The 18,573-nt window shown below is 40.4% G+C and overlaps 1 protein-coding gene across 1 annotated transcript in view; it reads right to left on the bottom strand.

Moving 5' to 3' along the window:
• LOC141281074 (uncharacterized) overlaps positions 1 to 16,913 on the bottom strand; it is a 519,789-nt gene extending 502,876 nt beyond the window's left edge. Inside the window, exon 1 of the mRNA XM_073812736.1 lies at positions 16,239 to 16,913. The gene's annotated coding sequence lies outside the window, so the exon portion shown is untranslated. The remainder of the gene's footprint in view (positions 1 to 16,238) is intronic.
• Between the last annotated feature and the right edge of the window lie 1,660 nt (positions 16,914 to 18,573).

Genomic DNA, 18,573 nt, shown 5'->3' on the forward strand with positions numbered 1-18,573 from the left:
ACTGCTTCATATAGTCCCATTCATATAGGATTTGTCCACAGTCCAGTTTATGAATTACTTCTCTCTTTTTGCAACTCCAACACTTTGATGTCACACACAGTTTTTGCCATTGTCTTTTCATCGCCAGCTTTTATTCACTTTCTTGAATGTCAAAGGATCAGAGCTTTCAGCCTTTCAAGGTTTACTTAACCCATTGCAAAATATTGCCTTTCAATTTAAAATAAAATTTATTTTGTGACCACCTTCCATCATCAGATGAAGACTCCTCTTCATTTTGTAACAATTTATCTTTGTATAATTTATCTATGTCATTCACCTTTTAATCATTTTCTGTCCTTTTTTATTTTTCATCTGTATTTCCACCTTTAATAACTTGGTTTCTACTCTTTTTCTCTAATTTGTTGTTTTTTCTTTCAAAGCTTCGTCTCGGTTTTGCTTAATCCCATTTATGGTTTTAACAGACTCATTATATCACAGACACACTACATTTTCACACAAATAAAATCTACATCTACATTTAATTCACCGCTATTGATTTGAAAAACAGGCTGTTGCATTTGGGCTTTGGCTTCCCCATAAGGAGGAGGTGTGTGCAAGGATGGTTAGATCGATTTCACTGGGGGTGGAACTGGAGGAGGAGCCGTAGGTGTCACACTTGAGTCTGGCTGACTGTTTCCTTGTTTAACTTCCTTTTGCTTTGCAGCTGCACCACTGCCAACTTCCCCTTTTTCTATTTGATTTAATAGCCTGCATGGCAGCAGCAACCAGAGCTAATCTCGTCCGAATTCTCAACTCTTTCTCTAAGCTAGTCGCATTTGGCCCTTTACCAAACCACTTTTTCCTTCTGCTTTTAAAATCTTAATTTTGTTTACCAGTCTATGTTCCATGGCAAAAATAATAGGCGTGAGAGGAACTCTCTTTTTCTCCTCTGCCTCCCAACAGTTTTCTTCTCTCAACGTGTTCCACGCTAATGCAACCTCTTTTTGTCTTTTCTCTATATACAAAATAATTTCGATCTGTTCGGACCATCCTAAGCCTCACAATCTTTTGCAAATACACATACACTGGTGGACACTCATACTCATCACATTCTTTCTGGAATTTTCACACAATTTACAAGCATTCAGAATTTCAAAAAAAGCACAAAACGTCACTCTTATCTAGCAAAAGAATTTATACACCAGTAGTTTTCAGGGGTTTCACCCGCGCGACTACTGACCTGTCTTTTTAGCGAAAGTTGAAAGCGATTAAATAATATCCGGATTAAAATTAGAATTTACGGAACTTGCATCCGAGGGACTTTAACCCACTTGGTACTTTATAATGTCTAATACATTAATGGACTCCAACCACAATTTACCTTTACGGGACTTTAACCCGAGGGCCTCAAACCCAAACTTATTACTTTATAATGTCTAGTACATTAAAGGGATAGTTCGGCCAAAAACGATATTAAACCCATGATTTACTCACCCCCAAGCTGTCCGAGTTGCATATGTCCATCGTTTTTCAGACAAACACATTTTCGGATATTTTAGAAAATATTTTATATCTTTCAGTTGATTAAATGTAATGTTACGGGGTCCAGCAATAGTCCACGACCTTCAAGTCCAAAAAAAGTGCGTCCATCCTTCACAAATTAAATCCAAACGGCTCCAGGATGATAAACAAAGGTCTTCTGTGGGTAATCCGTGCGGTGTTGTTGTAGAAATATCCATATTTAAAATGTTATTAACGTTATAAACTACCTTCCGGTAGCGCCGCCATCTTAGAGTGATGCGCATTCAGGATGAGAGCTTACGCAGCGTACAGAGTTTCTCTGCTGCTGCTCTGTGCCCCCGCCCTCCGAATTTGTCATACGTCACTAAGAAAAGTGCGTACACTACGCTAATACTCTCTCCTGAGTCTAAGATGGCGGCGCTACCGGAAGGTAGTTTATAACGTTAATAACATTTTAAATATGGATATTTCTACAACAACACCGCACGGATTACCCACAGAAGACCTTTGTTTATCATCCTGGAGCCGTTTGGATTTAATTTGTGAAGGATGGACGCACTTTTTTTGGACTTGAAGGTCGTGGACTATTGCTGGACCCCGTAACATTACATTTAATCAACTGAAAGATATAAAATATTTTCTAAAATATCCGAAAATGTGTTTGTCAGAAAAACGATGGACATATGCAACTCGGACAGCTTGGGGGTGAGTAAATCATGGGTTTAATATCGTTTTTGGCCGAACTATCCCTTTAAAGGCCTCTAACCCAAACTTATTACTTTATAATGTCTAGTACATTAAGGGCCTCTAACCCAAACTTATTACTCCCATTCTTTTAAGTTTTTCAATCTGATCTTGTATTCAATTATTTATTACATTCAGTTTGGATCTCCTTATCAACACAATTAATTTTGTATATGTCCAATAGCAGAATTTGATTAAACAGGTTTCTGCTTACCTCTATTTTAGAAGACCAGTCTTTTGTGTTGAACAGGAGTCCTCCCTTACTCAATCTTAGGCAATTCAAAACTTCTCTTAATCTCCTTTTCCCTCCAACAACGTCGGGAGTCACCAATTGTTGGACTTTAAGGCGTCCAAAGCATGTTCATCAATGGAGAAAGACACAAATATCTAAATTGAATATTTATTGATCAGATATGAAAAAGTTACAGCATGCTGGAGTGTCCCAAATCCTACAGCAGGATTTGACAAACTCACCGCTCAGAACAAAAAACATGAGTATTTATCGCCGTTCTTTCTTCAGAATCCTCCTCCCCCAGCTGGCTATTCTCCTTATCAGATTCCATCACCACATTCCTGTTGGGGTTGCCTATCACACACACAGACAAAGAAGAAACAAACTGTTCTCCTCTCATCCCTGAGAGCCATGCAGTCCGTCACTTTCTCCCCAGTACTTCTCCACTTCACATAGCATGTTATAATGCTTTCTTAAAAACAAATCATTAATAAAACATTCATTTATAAAAAACATAAGCTGTAAAAGTGATTATTATGTAAAACATATTTCAATATCATGACATCATTTCATTATTCGTAAAATTGGTTATATGAATAGGGCACACATTAACTTCTTTAGATAGATAAACACATATTAAATCTTTTACTGCAATACTACTTCTAAGCAAACACTTTAATCATTATTAAAAACCATCTGTTAGGGAAGAAAACACACACAGAACAAGCACAGGAGATTCTGTTCTTCAAGGTTGAGCTGCCATGCCCCCATTAAGTTATTCTATACGCAACCTTCGTTTCATTGGTTAATACACATTTATCAAAGACAACATCTTATCTTTATTACATCAATTATTCAATGATTAATACTGATTAAGTAAGAAATACATGGCATATTTTATCCTGTGAATATTAAAGCATTGGTTAATATGGTTGCCTGTTTACTTTTCCCCCTCAGGCCTCGCTCTTATCTTGATCAATGCCAGGCGTAAATTCCTAGCTAATGCTCCTTGCAGCTTTTACACACACACAAAAGCTGGTAACTTTCCACTCTCAAACACAAACACCTCATTTTTACATAATAGCTCAGTGCATATATGAAACACACAATGTTTATAGAATAAAATGATTAATTAAAGAAATATAAAATGGAACAAAATCAATTTCCACAGTCCTTATTTGGACATCTTTGTAACTTTAACACTTTTAGCAATCAGCATGAAATGTAGGCAGTAAATATGTAAAACATAATTATTCAACAACACAACAATACTCTATTGTTCATGAATTGGTTAAATGCATTCATTAGTTAAACATACTAATTTTCACTTTCTCTAAATATAACATAGTTATAATGCAAACAACTTGTTTATTGAAACCATCTGTTCTGCGTGTTTTCCCTTCAGGGCTTTTTGCTGGTTTCTCCCCCAACCGAACACAGACAACTTTCTTGTACTCAGCACAGAAAGCATAATAGCACATATGAATTATAACATGACATACTGATTAATAAAACAACATAAAAATCCCACAAGTACTTACCTTTGCCCACAGCTACGAGCTACCAGATTGTGTTGTATGCCACCAAAGTGAAAGTAAAGACCCAGTCATCTGTGAAGTACTTACCTGTGTTTCCCTCACAGCTCGAGTGACTTCCCTCTTGCAGTACTTACCTGTGCCTCCATCTAGGGAACCAGTGGAACACTCACACCAGCGACCACAGGACGAGTAGGAACACCTCTGTTGGACCGACTGGGGTCGTGCACGCACAGACTCAGGTATCGATACTCGCTCCCTCAAATACTCACTCTCTGTTCTCCTTACGCCCAGGAAAAAGGCAAGAGCCATAAAAAGGTATGTGCTGTGAATCTGAATTAAAAGTGAATTAAAGAATAGAAAAGAAAAAAAGGTTGTGTGTCTTGCCATGTTATTAAGCTATAGGTTGCATTAAGGTTGGTGCTAGCCCTATTGTGTTTGGTATGTGTACCATAATTTACCAGACTTTTACCAGATCATTTGTCTATGTTTATGTTTATGATTCTGACAGTGATTGTTACTGTATTTTGCCATAAGTCTTCACTGTGCCTATTTAAAGCTTGAGGGCCAACACATAACTTCTAGATTTATAAGCAGCAATAAACTACATTTTAACATTTTATAATGCCTAGTCATACTTCTGTTGTTTTGATGAAAGTAACTCAAAAGTAAAGCAAAAGTAGTGTAACTCATTACAGTTTAGAGCCAGTAATGTAATGTAAAGAATTACTTTCAAATGACAGTAATTTGTAATATATAATGTATTACACTTTCAAAGTAACTTGCCCAACACTGTTAGCAAACAATGCCTTTTATTTGTTTAAAGTAGATTTATAACTTTAAAATATTGCTGTGGCTATAATTCACACAAAATGGGAATTCAGAAATAATTATTCCCTGGTGAAAAACAAATATCCTTTATTGTATTTCAAGTATATTTACCTTCGTAAAAGTACATTACAAATATACCTACAAAGAAATGTACTATCTTTAAATGTATTGAAAGTATGCTTACAACATATTTGCACATATTTTTTACAATTAAACTTTTAATTCAACATACTTCGAAATAATTATAATTTAGTATATTTTCTAAAAGTATACTTTAGAAAAATAAACTTAAAGTTAAAGTTTTGTGCACTTTTTAAAGTATACTAAATTTAAACTTATTTTAAAATATAATTTAGGTATACTTTATCGGTATGCTTAAAGTTATCATTATAATAATGCACTGACAGCATATTTCTAAAATACATTATTTAGTATTCTTTAGAAACAGTATATTTTAAGTACATTTTGAAAGTACATGGGGTGTACAAATGTATATTATTTTATGAAGAAATAACGCAGACTTAAAATTACGAGAGATCAGTATGTTCAGTTCCATTTTGTATTGTAGATGTATAAATTTGTAATGTACTATTAACATAAATAAGGTACACTTTAACTTCACTATAGTCAAGCAATGGATTAACCAATTAACTGTGTTTTACTACAGTTAAAAACATGGTTACTGTAGTAAAACCATGGTTACCACAAAATAAGCATAGTTTTGAAAATGATGGCATTCAAAAACCATAGTTAAACCATGGTTTTTGTAGTAAAACCATGGTTTTGCTAATAGCAATCAATACACCAAAAAACATGGTAACTAAACTTTTACCACAAAAAAGCATGGTTCATCTTCGTAAGGGGAATATGAGTGTTTGTTTTGTATTGTTTTTGAGTCAATTGCATACTGCTTTTATGCTGTACACATAAATTAACTTAAACAGTTTTCGTAAATGCGTTTCAGAGAAAAGTGAATTCTGAGATTTGAATAATGCATCTGACGTGTGGGCTGACGTCACGGCACACGTATTTTGATTTCTATCAGTCATTCAGCTTTTCTTGTCGGACGGATTCAGTCCCAAGGTACATTAAAATATCTTAAAATGTATATATTTGATTAATGTTTGACCATTCTGAAGTTTATCAGTAGACTATCATTGTCAGGGTTTTGTGTTGCATTCAGTTCTGTTCATTGTTAATCATCTTGTTTGGTTAATTTGTTATCTCATTTCATCATTAAGTTCTTACACCTGTGTTTAATTAGTCACTTACCCTTTAAATTCTGCCCTCATGTGTCTTTCCCTTGTCAGTCGTTGTATATGTCATATGTGATTCTGTTCCTTGTCATGTGCTTTTGAATAAAAGTTCTAGAGTATATATTAAGAATCCTGTCTCTTCGTCATCATCGTTGTTGTATTTGGTAGTAATAGAGTTAGATCGCTGACAGAACGACTGACCTTAAAAGTTTTACGTGGCGTTTAGTGTTTTTCCTCCTGTTTCCAGAGAGTTTTTTGTTTTCCGTATTCACAGTTTCATTTTTAGTTTAGTTATCTCCATGGATCTCCCATCAGTAAAGATCCAAATTCTGGACCATGGGGATCGCCAGTTGGAAAATCTTATTGGACTTGGAGTGCCTTACCCACTTTCCTGACTACGCGCCCAGTGTATTCCTTAAAATCAGCCTGAACGAGTGGGCAAGTGCACGTCTTCCAAAGGGCGGTGCAGAGAACAATTTTGCCGCTTATGTGGAGTGGATGCTGCTCCACAATAACTCCCCATTCACCGTCGGCCATGCTGAAGGGGAGTTTGCTACCAGCCCCACTTCACCCCCAGAGGCCGACACGCCAACACCCTCCACGGACCTCTAGCCCTGGCAGCGTGACCAGTGAGCTAGAGCGAACCCCTGAGCCCAGCATTGCCGATATCCCAGATCCCTCCCCCAACCAGGTGCGAGAGCCGAGTTGTCCAGGATTCGCCACAGGAGCTGTTGAGGATGTCGAGGAAGACATACACCTCCACGCCGCTGAGGGTGAGCACATTACGTCTCTTGGGGAATTTTTTTCGGACTGTGCTGTGGGCATTTCCCTTCCTTCATTGGCTCCACTGGTTCCATCCAGCTCCTCCTCTTCATTACAGTTGGTCCCACCCAGCCTCCCACTCCCGCCTCCTTTGCCTATCTCAGCCAGTCTGAAGCAACAGCAGCCATCAGAGCGACACGCCCCTGCTCATCCTTAGCGCGTCAATGCCGCTGGTTCGACTGAGTCGTGGCGTGCCTCTCTGCCAGCTGCTTTCTGGGATATCTCCAGTTCTCCGCTTCCGCTCCCTGAGACCAAGAGGTCGCCTCGGCCCTTTGGACCAGTGGCCTCGCTTCAGGTCTCTCCTCCCTCCCCTTGGTCAGCTCCGGTCTCTACAGCGACATCACAAGGCACCGCCCTGGTTGGTTGTCATCCCGTCCTTGCCTCCGGGTTTTCCTCGCTCCCCAAGTGTCTCTCACTCCACCCTTCCAGCTCATTGGGCTCCTCCCTCCTACGGGCGTTCGCCTTGGGGTTCCTCTGCTCTGGCTCCACCTCGTAGCTCCGGATCACCTCCTACGTCTCGATCGGGAGACCCACCAGCTCTGCCCCACCCCTCCGGTTCCTCGGCTCCCCCTGGGGTCTCTACTCGCTCGGCTACACCCTGGATCCTCCACCAGTCGTCATCGCCATTGTCCGTCACCAGGGTGGGTAGTAGGAACATCACTCCACCCTGGCTCCTCCCACCAGTGACTCCACCCTGGGGCTTCATTCTGTTCGGTCTCTGGGGCCTGGTCCAGACCCCTTCCTAATCCCTCCTTCATTTTTTGGACATTTTTGTTGTTTTGGACTCATGTGTCTTTCCCTTGTCAGTCGTTGTATATGTCATATGTGATTCTGTTTCTCGTCCTCGTCATGTGTTTTTGAATAAAAGTTCCAGAGTATATATTAAGAATCCTGTCTCCTAGTCATCGTTGTTGTATTTGGTAATAGAGTAAGATCACTGACAATCATATTTCGCATGCGAAATGTTGTCAATACTAACAGTGTCTTACTCTCTATTAGTGATAAGTTGATGTGTAGCTTAGCTTATAGCCAATTAAAGGTTTGAAAGATAGCAATGTTAGCATGTTATATCGAAAATTAATACACTCTATTTTTTTGTTAAATATATATATTGATGTGTATATATATATGTTAAGGAATAAAGGTAGAGTCAGAAAATCTATTATGTAATCCTTTACTAAAATTAACCATGGTTTTACTACAGTTAAAACCAAAAAAACATGTTTACTGTAGTAAAACCATAGTAACTACAAAATATTAATTTTCGTGACAGAAGACCGGACCAACTAACAATACATGTCTCAACAGGATTCATTCCAGAGCCTTGTGGACATTATACGAGCAGAATTAATACAGACACCCCAGGCCACTGCAACTCATCAGGCTACCGTACCCACAGTTCCCATGGCCAATCCAAATCCTTTCTTTGGTGAGGCGCATGAGTGCAAAGGATTTCTCTTACAATGCAAACTAATCTTTGAGATGCAACCCAATCGCTTCCCCACAGAGCGCAGTAAAATCGCTTTCATATTATATCTACTCACCGGCAAAGCACTTCATTGGGCAGTTTCCATCCGAAAACAAAATGGTTCAGTCCTCCAGTCCTATCGTGCTTTCAGTGAACACTTTCAAGAAGTTTTTGGATTTCCAGAAGATGATAACTCGGTCTGTGATGAACTTTACAATATAAAGCAAGGTAAAGAGTTGGCAGCAGAATTCTCTCTGCGCTTTCGCATACTAGCGGCCGCTAGTGGCTGAGATAAACGAGCACTCATAACAACTTATCGTAACGGCCTAAAAGCAGATCTTCGCAACAGTTAGCATCTTTTGATGACAGCATTGGGCTTGAACGCTTTATTCAGAGAGCGATTCGGACAGAAAATAGTATGCTTGCATGTAATCCTCCTCAGTTTGCACTCTATCGCCCACCAGAGCCGTCCTCTCCAGGACCAGGACCCATGCAGTTGGATTCCACTTGGATCCCACTGTCAGAGCGGCAACGACTCATCAAAGAAGGGTTATGTTTATAATATGCAAGCAAAAGGCATCTCATTTCTGAATGCCCCATCCGTCCACCCAGGGCTTTGGTGAGTACGGTTCAACCAGAGAAACATATTTACACTCCTATAAATACTAATGTCAAGTTATTCTATCGCAACTTTTCCATTGTAGTGTCTGCCCTCCTCGACTCCAGGTTGGCAGGGAATTTCATCTCCTCCCAGATATGCCGACAGTACAACATCAAGAAAGAATCCATCAAACAGAAATTAAAGGTACAATCAGTCACTGGAAAATGGTAAACTGCTCTGGGGAGATTACTCTGACAGTGGGAATCCTGCTCCGGGAGAAGATCAAATTTCTGGTCCTAGAGAATTCCACCAAGGACGTGACTCTTGGACGACCATGGCCGATTGAACATCATCCCGAGCTCTCTTGGGACACAGGCGAAATAAAATGCTGGAGTGATCACTGTTTCCCACACTGTTTTCCAGAGATCCCTAAACCTCATCATCATCTTGAAAAACCTCAGGTATGCAGCACCACTATTGAAAGCCCTCAAGATAATGTATCAGTGTCTATTCCTCCAGAATACTCAGAGTATGATGACATCTTCTGTCCCAAGAGAGCTTCGAGGCTACCACCTCACGGGCCATGGGATTGTGTAATTGACCTCCTCCCGGATGAATCAGTACCTAAAGGTAAAATCTATTCTCTCTCCAAACCAGAACAGGAAGCAATGGAAAAATACATCTCGGAGGCTTTGAAACAAGGGCACATACAACCGTTAAACTCCCCTGCTGCATCTCCTTTCTTCTTCGTGTCAAAAAAGGATGGCGGTCTCCGACCCTGTATAGACTATCTTAGAATGAATGCTATCACTCGTAAGTTTCGCTACCCTCTTTCTCTCGTTCCAGCAGCACTAGAACAGCTTTGAGGAGCTAAAATCTTCACAATATTGGATTTACAAAGTGACTACAATTTAATCCGTATCCGAGCTGGTGCTGAATGGAAGACCGCTTTTGTGACCCCTACTGGACACTGGGAATATTTGGTCATGCCATATGGTCTAGTAAACGCCCCTTCTGTGTTTCAAGATTTCATGCACACTATTTTCAGAGACCTTCTTCATCGTTTTGTAATTGTCTACATTGATGATAAGAGGTCCTTCAAAGACTTCGTCAACATTCACTGTTCATCAAAGCCGAGAAATGTGAGTTTCACAAATCTGAGATTAAGTTCCCAGGATATGATGTATCAAGTCACGGAGTGACTATGGACAAAGGAAAGGTAGCAGCCATCAAGAACTGGCCACAACCTAACACGGTAAAGGACCTGCAAAAGTTTTATCGAAGGTTCATAAAGAACTTCAGTCTCATGGTTAACCCCTTGACATCTGCATTGAAAGGTAAACCCAAAAACCTACATTGAAGTGGGGATGCTAATACAGCCTTTCAGCATTTGAAGAAAGCTTTTTGTGAAACACCCCATTCTTACCCATCCAAACCCTAACAAACATTTCCTTGTCGAGGTTGATTCTTCATCCACAGTTGGAGCCATCTTGTCACAGCAGCAGGGGAAAACATCTGACCTTCATCCATGTGCCTACTACTCTGACAAGTTCAGCCAGGTGGAGAAAAACATCGGACATGACATCGGAGATTGAGAGTTACTGGCAATCAAATTGGCTCTTGAAGAATGGCGACATTGGCTCGAATGCTCCCGTCATCCATTCACAGTGTTAACTAACCACAACAATCTTCAATATCTCAGTGAGGCGAAAAGGCTAAATCCTAGGCAAGCCAGGTGGGCTCTCTTTTTCACTCGTTTTCACTTTGTCATGTCTTATTGTCCAGGCACAAAGAACTGCAAAGCCGATGCATTGTCCAGAATGTTCACTGCAGATGAAGATCTTTCTCCTTCTGAAAACATATTACCAGAAAAGGTATTCGTGTGTCCCATCGATTGAAGTCAGGAGGATGTCATCCCTGACATCATTAACGCTCCGCCGGGCTGTCCCGCAGGATTGAATTATGTACCCTTACAACTTTGGACACCACTCATGACCAAAGCTCATACCTCCGCTGGTACTGTTCATCTGGGTGCCCAACAAACCCTCTCGCTGCTTAAATATCGCTTCTGGTGGTCCAACATGGCAGAAGACATCAGAAGGTTTGTGAGGTGGTGTAAGGAGTGTGCAATGGCAAAAACCCCAAAACATCTACCCCATGGAAACTTTGTCCTCTTCCTGTTCCTCATCGCCCATGGTCACATCTTGGAGTGGACTTCGCCACAAATCTTCCCCCATTGCAAGGTAACACCTGCATATTCGTAGTGGTGGATTGCTTTTCAAAGATGTTGCGATTAATAACTCTTAAAGGTTTACCTACAGCTATGGAATCTGCAGAACTCTTGAACCAGGATGTCTTTAGATACTTCGGCCTCCCGGAAGACATTGTTTCGGACAGAGGTCCTCAGTTTATCTCAAGAGTGTGAAAGGCATTCTTTAAACTCCTTGATGTAAGTCTTTCATCTGAATATCATCCTCAAACCAACCAAGCCTTTTGAGCATCCCCTCTTCCAAATTTTGGACAGTCTGATCATCTGTCACTATTTTTAACTCCAGCATACTGCCCCATCATTAAGAAGCAGAAAACTGTAATAAAAGCTGTAAAAATTTGGTCGGAGGATGCATCCTTACAGCTGCAGGACTGTTTTCAAAGCACGGATTGGAGTCTGTTCTCAACTCAGGACCTAAATGAATACACATCTACTGTGCTTTTTATATCAGATGCTGTGTGGAAAGTGTAACCATCAACAAACGCATCCGTGTCTACCCAAACAGGAAGCCATGAATAACCAAGGAGGTCTGACTTCTTCTGAGAGATCGTGATACAGCTTTTAAAGTCTGGTAATAAAGAACTGTACAGTGCTTCCAGGCACAACCTCAAGAAAGGGATCAAATCTGCCAAAGCTGCATACAAGGAGAAGATTGAGGAGCACTTTACTTCTAAAGATATGACACACATGTGGCAGGGTATGCATCATATAACTAACTTCAAGGGAAGCAGAGAACCAACGACAGCATGCAGCACCATGTTGGCTGAGGAATAAAACTGCTTCTTTGCCAGATTTGAGAGAGAATCAGACAATGGCACTTCACCGCATCTAGACATGACTGACAGCACACTTACCCTCCAAACACATGAGGTTATGCGAGTTTTAAAAACTGTGAATGCCAAGAAGGCCGTTGGATCGGACGAGATTCCAGGCTGGGTCCTCCAAGACTGTGCCTATCAGCTTGTAGAGGGGATCACAGATATTTTTTCACTTTCACTTGCATACGCTGTCGTACCAGACTGCCTGAAAGCCGCTACTATTATCCAAGTGCCAAAGCAGTCAAACATCTTTTCCCTAAATTATTATAGACCAATAGCATTGACACCAATCATATCTAAGTGCTTTGAAAGACTAATTTTGGGACACATTAAATCTGCACTTCCTCCCTCTTTAGACCCTCATCAATATGCATATAGGTCAAATAGATAAGTAGAGGATGCTATAAGTGTTACTCTATATACTCCAATGAAACATCTGGAACAGAAGGATACATATGTAAGGATGTTATTTATAGATTATAGTTCTGCTTTTAATACCATCGTTCCTAACAGACTACTCACAAAAATGCTGGATCTGGGCCTTTGCAATCAATTGTGTTTGTGGATCATGGATTTTCTTAGAGGACGTTCACAGACTGTAAGATTGGGCACACATATTTCCTCAACTCTTAGCACTGGTGCACCGCAAGGATGCGTGCTGAGCCCCATCCTCTACTCACTCTACACACATGACTGCACACCAGTTCATCCCAGTAACACCATCGTAAAATTTGCGGACAATACAACAGTGGTGGGGCTCATCTCAAATGGCAGGGAAGCGGCCTACAGAGATGAGGTATGTAGATTGGTTAAGTGGTGTGCTAATAATAACTTGTCTTTTAACATCAATAAGACAAAGGAGCTAATAATAGACTTCAGGCGACACTGGGAGGACCTTCAGCCACTGGAAATAAGGGGAGAGGAGGTAGAGCGAGTGTCCAGTTTTAAATTTTTGGGCCTCCACGTCAGTGAGGACCTAAGTGGTCTATAAATACTGTTACGCTGGTCAAAAAAGCCCAACAGAACTCTGAAGAAGGCCCATCTCTCAGCCAGACTGTTGAAGTCCTTCTACCACTGTACGGTAGAAAGCATAATAACTTAATGTATTATAGCCTGGTATGGAAATTGTTCAACGGCCGAAAAAGCTACATTACAGAGGGTCATAAAAACATCACAAAAGATCATTGGACTTCCACTGCCCCCCCTTGAGGAGATCTACAGGCTTCACTGCTGCAAAAGAGCATCCAATATCATTAAGGACAGCACTCACCCCTCTTGTAATTTGTTTGCATTATTATCTTCTGGAAGACGCTACATCTGTCTCCGTTTTCTTCTGTTGTTGACACATACAAAATAAAAGTTTATTTTTGCATAATATATGTGTTTGTGCTGTGTGTAATTATTATGTATATTCAAACACACTCACATATGTCACAGGGTGACTATTATAGGGCGGAACCAAAAGCGGCGAAGATTGGTCCCGCCCGAAGATGGTTTCCGCCCAGACCTTGCAAACACTATCACTTCCTGGTTTCTGTGGCAACACAATCAGGGTTCTACAAGCAACAGATGAGAAGAGTTAGTGCGGCAATTTGTGACTGGAGGATGTGTTGAAGATGAGACCTATAAATAGAGTGGCAGAAACACCAGAGAGGAGAGTTGATTTCGGGGCGAGCTCCGCTCCGCCAAGAGAGCGGTTGACTTGGGGCAGAAGCATTTCCGCCTATGGCGGTCGAATCCGGGGCGAGCTCCTTTCCGCCTAGGGCGAACCAAACCACACACTCCGAGGGAAAAGCCTGACGGCTCCATTGATCCGGGGATCACTAAGCGAGCGGAAAGAGTGCGGGACAGAAGAAGGCGAGAGGGAGGAGTTGGTGTCGGTTGTTAAAGGAGCACCACGGAAAAAGTGCTTTTTCTCTGCGTGGGTGCGCCGGGGAGTAATACTGGGAGTCTATATAGAGAGCCAATGCTGTGAAGCATTGACATCGCACGTGAGTAACGCTGTACATTGTACTGTGCAGAGTGGAAGAGGGTGTATTACCTAACGTGTGTTGTGAGTTCAATGAACAGATTTGCGGCCCCACCGTGGAGAGAAGCGTGGGTGCGCCGGGGAGTAAAACGGGAAGTCTATATAGAGAGCCAACGCTGTGAAGCATTGACATCGCACGTGAGTAACGCTGTACATTGTCCTGTGCAGAGTGGAAGAGGGTATATTACCTAACGTGTGTTGTGAGTTCAATGAACAGTTTGCGGCCCCACTGTGGAGAAAAGCGTGGGTGAGCCGGGGAGTAATACTGGAAGTCTATATAGAGAGCCAAAGCTGTGAAGCATTGACATCGCACGTGAGTAACGCCGTACATTGCACTGTGCAGAGTGGAAGAGGGTATATTACCTAACGTGTGTTGTGAGTTCAATGAACAGTTTGCGGCCCCACCGTGGAGAGAAGCATGGGTGAGCCGAGGAGTACAATTCAACTAGGAGTAAACGCAGGAGGTCCGACGTCCATATTTAGGTGCTTTTTCCCTCTACTGAGAACAACGCCCAACCAGCCACACGACGAACCCGGGCCGAATTTTCCAGTCACCTGTGTAAAACTTACCTCTGCTTACAGCCACGAACCTGAGGAGGAAAAGTTAAAGTCCCAGTCACCTGTGTAATACTTTCCTTTGCCCGCAGCCAAGGGCCCAGAGCCTCCTAAACGCCCCCCCCCCCCTTGCTATGAAGGCCCGAGGACTGAGAGATGTCTTTTTTTTAAATATTTAACTCCCCCTCTTTACATTTTAATATTTAATAAAAGTTGTTAAATTTTAATCCTCTGTCTGTCTGGTCATTGGGGTGTTTTGGGACCTCCTCGGGGTGGAACTAGGAGAAGTGTGACCTGCAACAGGGGCGGTCCGCTTCTCCGACCTGTGACACATACATATATACATTTAAAAAAATGTATTTATATACAATATAGTATATATAAATATATATACACATGTAAATCTTTCTTAAATACATAAATGAATGTGTGTGTGTGTGTGTGTGTATTTATATATACATAATAATTACACACAGCACACACTTGTATATAAGCCTAAAAATCACTTTTATTTTGTTTGGGATTAATTTTTTCCTAACACTAGTTTTTAGTAAGGCATGTTTGTTAAAACTAGTTGAAATAATGCTTGGATAGATGTTCACTTTTAAAATAATATCTGGTATAATTGAAACCCACCACAGGGTGTCTGGTAAGAGACTTAGTCGATTGATGTCTTATTTGGGAGTAACCCGTTTAATTGTCACCACACAACTCAAGCTTTGGATGAGCATCCATACACGTGTATATATGTGGTCTTTCTATAAACACAGAAAATGCATATTAACATAAGTTTGTGAATAATATGAATGTAACAAAGCTGGCTACTATATAATTTAAATAGTAAACACTGAACAGTGACATTATGCACCTTTACAAAAGCTAGCAGGTGGTTTAACAGCGGTGCGTTGTCTGGGCATGTAACACCGCATATACGCATGCGTTTTTTACTCTGACACATAGAACGCTTTAAATCCAGATGTTTAACAATATAATTACACAACGACATAAATAAGTAGAGATGACGATGGCATAAGTGAAATATAAGTGTAACAGAATGAAATGACCATGTAAAACCGTTAAATAATAATTATTAAGCTTAACAAACCAATTCACGTTATGATGACAAATATAATAAGAAAAGTCAAACGGAACACAGGATTGGTCATTACCGAAGTCAAATAAGATGCACTTACTTTGCATTTACGCACAAACACACATAATATAAAAGAATTGTCCTTAAAGCAACAGCAAAAAGTTAGAGTCTGTAGCGATCTGGCTCAACTCAACACTGAGCTCTGTGGGCGGGATGCTCGCCTTGCACATAGATCGCGGTGTTGATTAGCTGCTGTGCTGGATGTTGTACGTCAATCTCGGCAAGAAAAGAGATCTTATTAGCGAACTGCCATAATAACTATATAACAATTAACAGCCTTTTTAACACTAGTTATATTTCTTAATTAAACTAAGGCCTAGTCCTGTCTTAAGCTAATCCCTTTCCAGGAAACCACCCAATCACCTGCTTGTTGCATTTTCTTTCTGACAAGTTTTACATTTAAATTTAAAGCTCACGTAACACACGCTGTTTCTGCATTTCTGATATTAATCTGGAGTACCTATGGAGTAGTATGACATCCTTTATATCTCTGAAGAGTCTTTAGTTTAATCAGATTTATAAAAGAAAGATTAGCTTTACCGAATCTTTCCGATAACGTACGAAAAAATGAAGAAGGAGGAGTTATAACACGGGAGGAGCGAGTACGAGTCATGCAACACTATACAACACTGTTTTAACTTATGATTCACTACATGTTCGTGTCATTTATATAATATACACGCGCCTATTTCCAACATAGACAGAAGTCTTACTTACCGCGTGTAACTCGTCATGAAAATCCACCGCATCAAACACACACACGCAAAACTCCGCTGCTAATCCGGATAATAAACTATATCCATTGTTTCCATAAGGCTGGATGTCTTCTCCTTACATCCAAAAACACACTTCTTGTTGTGCCATTGTTGACTTTTGAAATTAAACAAAGCTGAGTGGCGTGATAAGCTGTTAGCAAGCTCTAGCGTCTCCCGCTGACTGACGGCTGGGCGGGGTTTTCCAGGGGAAGTTTTCCGGCGGAAGCCCATATAAAGAAGTGATATGTATCGAAAACCCCTGAAACGTCAGTTAGAACCGTAATCGAAAAAAATTAGCCGAAACTTGTACGAACCCTGGCGAAGTGCATTCGGCACAGAAATACTCTGAAACACGCCCAACTGCATTTTTGACACTTTGCCTACGTTTAGCATGAGGAAACAACTCTATAACTGTGTTAATAAGTCAGAATGCTTGAAATACCATTAAACCCCCCCTTTAATACAATAAAATCTTTCCTTAGGAGCTGAAGTATTTTATGTAAAGAGGATTTTGCAGATCATATAGGCAAGTCATTATAATGAAAACTCTTAATATATATGATGACATTCTAGTCAAGCTCTAGTTTAGGTAAAAATATACTATCTGCTCAGTTGCCATTGTTCTCTTTAGCCAGTAAACTATAGATTTAATACAGTAAGTCTTAAATAAATGCAATGTTTTAAAGCTCCCATTCTGTCTGTGATTTTGAAGCTTTGTGATTGTGTTTTACAGTGCGCAATATAACATGTATTCATGTTTCACGTGTAAAAAAACGCGGTATTTTCACACAACTGACTTATCTGTATAGCTCTGTTTTCACTGTCCTCAAAACAGGCTGATGTCTTCCTTGTTATGTGAAGTCCCTCCTTCAGAAATACGTAACGAGTTCTGATTGTGTAGTTTGTTTAGTGTGCTGTGATTCGATAGCAGCTTAGCTTAGCAGAGCCTTTGAGCCAAAGCTGGTGACTGACGTATTCATGTGGGCGGAGTTTAGTCAACGAACCGTTTTACTGACGTCATTAAAGCAGGAAATAGAGGGCTGTAGTCCAAACCGTTCGTTGTAGGCTTTTAAAGAGGAATTCTATTGAAGAAAATATATCGCCTAGCAGTTAACTTTGAGCTTTATCATTTTACAGGTATTATTTATGCTATTATAGCAACATTACACACTAACTAGGGTTTAAAAAATGGTATCAGGAAGAACGTGACCTTTAATATTAAACACTTGTCTCTCTTTTTCAGATTTCCTTATATTGAACCAAAACCTGCCAGACTAAAGTTGATTTGGGAGAGACAGACGTTGAAAACTCAATCATCTTGACATTCTTCAGTGAGTAATTGTTCCATTTTTATGAATTTTAATGCTTTGAATAAAAATATATTTTAAATATATTTTAAATGAGTTGTTTTTGACTGTTTTAATCAGCTTTTATTTATTTGGAAACTTTTATTTGGAAAAAAATTATTTTGCTTATGTTACCAGCTAAAGTAATCTATTCCCAAAATTGCAAGTTAAAATTTAAGTTAACTAATCATTAACGCACTTGAGGTATACTCGTTACAAGTCTAGCTGCAGGTATGTAAAAGTATACAAAATGTAATATAATTTGCATATTTATTTTTCACCACAGCAGTTTTTAGAATTTTGGATATGCCTAAAATATAGATATAGAATGTACGCAAACAGTCTATTCAAGGTATACTGATTGTATGTTTGCAAAACACTCATAATACATTTGTAATGTACTCCTTACCAGGGTTTAAATTGGGCCGGGGCCGTCCGGGGCTAAGCCCCGGCACATAGGCTGAATGTCGCGCTCTGCTCTTGCCAGTGTACTCGCTGCGCGGGTGCGTGTGCACTGACGCGAAGGGAATAATGTGTTTTCATTCATTATGGGGCATACTTACCAACGCAAGTTCAACGATTTGCGCGAGCAGATTACATATAAAGTCAATGCAAAGACGCAACCAGGCGCGTCCTTGCACGGGGCGATGAAAATGACG

This window comes from Paramisgurnus dabryanus, chromosome 19 (genome assembly GCF_030506205.2).
Source record: "Paramisgurnus dabryanus chromosome 19, PD_genome_1.1, whole genome shotgun sequence".
In the NCBI taxonomy this organism is placed as follows: Eukaryota; Metazoa; Chordata; class Actinopteri; order Cypriniformes; family Cobitidae; genus Paramisgurnus; species Paramisgurnus dabryanus.